Source organism: Pempheris klunzingeri, chromosome 21 (genome assembly GCF_042242105.1).
Source record: "Pempheris klunzingeri isolate RE-2024b chromosome 21, fPemKlu1.hap1, whole genome shotgun sequence".
In the NCBI taxonomy this organism is placed as follows: Eukaryota; Metazoa; Chordata; class Actinopteri; order Acropomatiformes; family Pempheridae; genus Pempheris; species Pempheris klunzingeri.
This window is the reverse complement of record NC_092032.1, coordinates 11,061,438-11,067,823: the sequence shown is the minus strand read 5'-3', so window position 1 is coordinate 11,067,823 and position 6,386 is coordinate 11,061,438.

The following is a 6,386-nucleotide window of genomic DNA, read 5'->3' as shown; positions in this document are numbered from 1 at the left end:
CTGCAAGAGGAAGCTCTGAGGGACAAAAGGCCCACTGCAACCTCAGCCTGGTGGGTGGGAGAGCAGGAGGAAAAGACAAGGATGCAGTTATAGTGACAGAAATTTTTGCATGGCATGACAAGTCCCTTCTACTTGTGTTGTTGTGTGTTGCTGAAAAAGAAACTGCAGTGCTTCGTGCAGATGAGAGAATGACTTTGGGACAAACAGCGGGCTCAAAGAATAACAGACTGAATTCATCAACTCATGTAGACACTTTGGTCCTCCCAATGTACATAATGACAGTCTCCTTTTTCTAGCAAAAGAGGGAAATGCACAGAGGGACTTATCTGTAAAAAGCATGCATTTAAAAAAGACAGATATTTTAAGGTGCTTAGTTTGCTGAAAGCGCTCCACTGTAAATACTAGGACATCTAAGGCAATGACAATGCACAGGATGGCAAAGGAAAACTGTCACTGAAGGTACTAATATTTGTAATGTGAAATGTGGGAGGGGTGGGGGGTGGAATTGAAAGCCCTCAGACTGGGTGTTGCATCGTAGCGATCTATAATAAAAAAAAACATATCATTACCTTTTGTGGAAATGCAAAGTGTTCCCATGACGACCCTGTAATGTTTTTTCGTGTGAAAAATGGTGTACGAAAAATGTATCGTTGACATTATTGCTTTTGGTTTTCATAATGACTGTTGAACTTTCAGTTGAGCATCCGATATTCAGTCCTTAAATTAATGACAATGGGCAAGAAGGACAAAAACACCTTAATCCCTCTAAAGCGCATACGCCTGTAGTTGCCAAATACGTACAGTATGTAGCCAGTAAGGACAGGAACTATCAGATACTATTGCTATTGAAAATATTTATCATGCGGTTTCAGAAGTTAGGACAAGGTTTAAGATGTCTTATCCCTTGTTCAACCTTTTGATTCCATTCAAATCACAAAAATCAATCTTATTTACTCTCCAACTTCAGATATATACATCTAAAAGTAGTTTTAAGAATAAAGAAGAATAATATGTAGATCTAGATCGGTTGTAGGGAAATTCTACAGTAGGTAAGTGAGACTCCATAAAACAGAGATAAGGCTATTTAATAATTCAGCGCAGTAGATCTGGTCATAACCACACATATATGCTTTTGCACTACAATTATCCATTTTGACAATTCAAAACGGTTAGACTGCCGCATAAAAACGACAATATTCCTTATGATACCAATGGACCAAAATCAAGCACAGTGACAAGCTTTCATCTATCTCAGCTGCATATTAACATATACAGTAATAACATGTATTATCACAGTAGTTATGGGTTTTTTTTCCTTATGGTTTGTTTACCTGCTTTGTGTTCATTATCCTATCCTCTGCGCCCTGATGTCGTTGTTGACATTTGTTCCATACTACTGCGACTTTATCTGATCCTGCTGATAAGTTTATGGCATCTTTTTTTTGTATATCCGTAGTGTCTTGGACTGTAATTTATTGTGTTTTTTTTTTTTTTTGTGAACAAAACTATTTTCAGTCGAACTTAAACCCAAAGGAGTTTTTTTTTTCTCGTCTTCTCTCTTGCTTTTGTTTTACACTGACTGAAAATATCTGTTGTATGTTGCCTTTGATTCCAATTTTATCGCTGGAATATTTGTTAATTGTTTCAGCATGACACTTGGCTGAGTGTACTAGTAGTGTGTTTGTGGAAGCCACACAAACCAGAATGGTACTGACAGGAAGTACGTGGGTGAATTTGTGTTGTTTGTTTTATTGTTTTTTTTTTCTTTTTCTAATTATCATTATCACGTCTTTTTGTTCTCACAGAGAGGTGTGGAATGTGCAATACCGCATACTGCAATCTATGCAGGCCAAGAATTGTGGCACTTTATTTTCTGTCTATGGGATTTGTAAGTGTACAGGCAGAAATTACTTGTATTTTTCAAATGTTATATCTTTAATATGAGGCAAACAGTATTACAACTACCAGAATCTCACAACAATGCAAAAGAGAATTTGACTTTTACTTTTTCATATTATATAGCTGGCATATGCTGTCAAGCATCCTAATGCCAGACATCAATGGACCTCAAATTTGATTATCTGTGGGAATAGGGATCCAAATTGACCACTTTGGGCCTTTTATATTGCTGTTAGATTTACATAAAAAATCTAACAAATGTCTGTGGAAGATATTAAGATAATCTAATTTCAATGGCCACACACAAAGGATTTTATGTTTTTTGTGAATTAACGTTGAGAATGATTCTATTTTTTCTAAACCAAAATGGAGCACGACCACAATTTCCTGCCATTTGGTGGTTGAAATGATTTGTGCCTTTTCATAACACTGCTGTTTATGAGAAGGTAGCAAGTCATTTTGCTTTGTTCATATAGCACTGTACAGAAAATTCTAATTTTATAGGAGAAATCAGGTCTTTATGTAATAGATACAAGTAATGTTATTGAGTTCTCAGGTTTTCTATAACTCTCTGATGTTCCGATTGGATAGATTCTCTGTTTTTTCTTTAACAGCTAATGTCAACTAGTTACTTCTGTACTTTTTGAAAGGTGATGTTGTCAAATCCACATTGATGTCTTGGCTCCTGGAGTAAGGAGCGGCAATATCTCTCCCTCCTCCTGGGTAATCCGTGTACCACATTCAGTGTCCACACCCATCAGTCTTCAGTGAGGCAGGAAGGAGCACAAAGGGACAGAAGTTAGAGTTTAAGAGCTGAGAAACAAGGCTGACTGACCACAGACGGGCAGGAAGAGATCCCTGCTGTCACTGAACTGATACATCTGATTATATCCCATGCTGACACCATTGAGTGCGCCGATCCCTCCAGCTTCAGAGGCTCTAACCCCATGGCATGCCCTCAGGAACAGTGATCAGCGAATACAAGGAAGGCTAGGTTAAAGAAAGGTCATGAGAGGAGATCTGAAATGGGGTCCTCCCAAATGGTTACATCACATCAGTGATCAGTTGTGGTCCATATTTCCTTTTGTCTGTGTACATACTGTATGCCCAAACGACATAATTTAACTCAATCAGAGATAAATGTGAGAGCTCATGGAATTATCTTTCCTGTGAAATTATTGATCCCTTCTCAGAAACTCGGATTCTTTGGTGCTGTCCAAAGTAAAATGCGGGGTCATTGGTGGTTGTTGTTGTTTGGGGTTGTCATTTGTCTTTTCTTTTCTTTATGAAGGAAGGTTACATGATAGCCTTCTTGTTAAAGGTCTTTTTTTTCCTGTACCTGTACGTTCAATTTAACGTTTTTCTTTCATCCCTTGTTTGTAGTAACCATGTCTCTGTGTTAGCCTCAAGTAATCCTTCATTTTTGACAGGTAGGGTAGAAAAACAAGGGATTTGGATTGATCAGCTATATCCCCTTGGGGTGATGTTTGTGTGGGTACTGAAATTAATTCTGTGAGCTGACAGCAAATGGACTGTGCTCTGTCTTACTGTCTCACAGTGGCATTATCATCTGTGATGCTGTACAGAGTGGAAAGGTTGTGTCTTTATTTTCTCTGAGAGAATGGGTATTGTCCGTGTCACTCATGCGTGCTAACCAAACCCTGCTCCCTAAAATGCATAAAGCATTTCTTATTATTATTTCTCTGTGTATTCTGCCTCTTACATTTTTTTTTCTGTTCAGCTTTTGGAGAACAATATCATTAGACACATTCTGAGCTACAGACTGTTTCTGTACAAAGCATCATCTTTGTATGCATGTAGTAGTCGGAACAATTATGTGACCACAGAACACTTTGTTATGGTACATGTATGTCAACATTTCTGTAGAGCATTGTTCCCCATTACGTCTATTAGCATATGCAGAATAACAAATAAATGTGTATATAACTTGTGTGTTTGTGTGCCCGGTGATCTCTACTCTATAAATGAGCTGTTATTTGTAGGGCACATGTGCACGCTCTGAATGCATTTTAACCATCATTACATAATATGATGTCAGTATATGGGTTTATAATGCATAGCACTAATTAAAACTTTGCATCCGCAGCAAGAATGTATGCAAAGTTGTTTTTCAGACAGCGATCTGGTAGGGTTGGTTGATTAATGATTTATCAGTGGATAGAAAGCTTTTCCATTCCATTAGATGCAATTAATGGATCTACATACATCTGTTGTGTACTGATGCCAAGCAGTGATACTTAGTATAAACAATAGTCGCAAGCCTCTAAAATCCCACACGGAGCCTTTAATCTGAAAAAAGTGAAGGCACCCATATGTATTATATGTACTAGCCTATTCTTATTATAATTACCGTGTCACATGGGGCTAAAATGACAGTATCTATTATATCCATTATGTTACATAGGATTATAATTACTCTATTACATAACAAGTCAATCAATACATAGTAGATCGGTGAAGCTTTCTGCATTCTGGTAAACTATAACTCAGAATAAGAAAAAATTACATTTGCACCCTATAAAGAAAACATTGCTTAATAGGTGCAAACCGCAGTAGTCTTCTTTACTTTGTGTGTACAGAAGTCTTTTAGAGTTTGTAAACCTACACGTTAGAGACATTTTTGATTTTGACTTAAATGAAAAGGGTTGCAGTCATCATCACACAAGCTTCATTCTGTGGCAATTTGTGTCATTTTGGCTGCATGGTCATGTAAACGAGTTAATCTCATTTCATGGGCTGACCGCCTGGAAAAACTTTATGCCCAGACTCACTGCAGGTAGTCTCAAGGCATCTTTTTACTGAGTTTCCTCCAGTGTTGGCAGCAGGGGGTCAGTTAGCTCACCTCACAGAACCTGGAGGCTCAGGCACCATCAATTAAATTACTGTTTGGTGGCTGAAAAACAGAGTTATTTCAATATACTCGTGCTGAATTACAAACATTAGTAAAAATTATGATTAAGAATTATACTAAATTAGTCTCATGTAGCACAGTTATTTTGACTGCTAATGTGTAATTCATTTATTTTACATAAACATTTTAATTACAAAAATTTGCTTTTTTCAATAGCAATTGTGTAATGTGACCCAGTGACTCCAGATCAATACTAGAAATTATCACTAAACTGCCCACATAGGAAGGGATCCTCTTCATGTTTGCTTTTAGTGCTTCTTATATTTTATATACATTATGTAAAAATGATTTTTTTTCAATACCTTCCATGTAATTTGATGTCTTGACTCCAAATCAATACCAGAAATGATTACTCCACTTGACAAATAGGACCCCTACTACAACTGCAGTTCTTCACAGGTGCAGTCTAAGGTAAGAACTGTTTTCCCACAACGTTAAGCACATTTCAAAGAAACACTTTATTTGCACAAGGGACAGTCCCAGTTTCCTTTCTTGGCCTCCTCATACAGTGTGCTGTCCATTGCCAGACGCTGGGCATGGAACCATCTTTCATAGTCATCACACTGGGCCTGTTGAAGTGAAAAACTAATCACTGATTTATTTATATATTTGGATTATTTTGCTATGAGATATGAAAGTGTTTACATGCTTGAGCCAGTTGTCTTACCTAATTGCACAATAAGCTCATTGAAGAGTGAAACAAAAGAATTACAATATTTTAATTATTATTTACTTAGTATACTCCGGGTAAACAGCATGTAGGATTTACCGCATATGTACCCAATGTCTCAGAGCCAGATTTGTCTTCAACTTTTCCAGTCCCCTTTTTCACACCTGGGATCAGAGGGAAAAGCCTCCATCACATCTTCAGCTGTGGCAAAAGTATCCCCCAAAACTTTTAATAGATTTGTGATTTCTGTTCACAATGTAATTTAAGTTTGCCTGGTTCACCTGTGGAAAACAAACCTACCTTGACAACAATGACACCACAGTTACTTCCATCTTTTTGAACTGGATGGCACATCATTAGCTCTGGGTCACAGGGTCATATTATATGGAAGGTATTAGATAAAAAAGCCATAAATTAAAATGATAATGTGAAATAAATGAATGACAATTAGGTGTGCAATATGAGACCAATTTAGTATAACATGATATATTAAGAGAACTGTGGACAGATTAGACTTTGTGGAACCTGCACAAATGTAATAATTTACCATGATGATATATGGTAAAAATACAATGCAAGACCTACTGAAAAAAATACCAACACATTGTAAGACGACCATTTTCACTACCACCTAGTGCTGCACATTGAGCTGCAGCTGAGTGGAGAACAGCAACTCCCTTAAGTTATGTCATTTGACATGCTGTAACTTTGTGGAAAACTGCCACTTTCTCCTCTGAATTTCTGCCCTTGTATCTTGTAAAACACATTAAATCCTGCATTAAATTTTAACATTGTGATACTACAATAATTGTAAAATAAATAAATAACACAAAACACAATAACTTTGTAGTTTTTTCACTGATGTGTCCTAGTCATTTATATGAG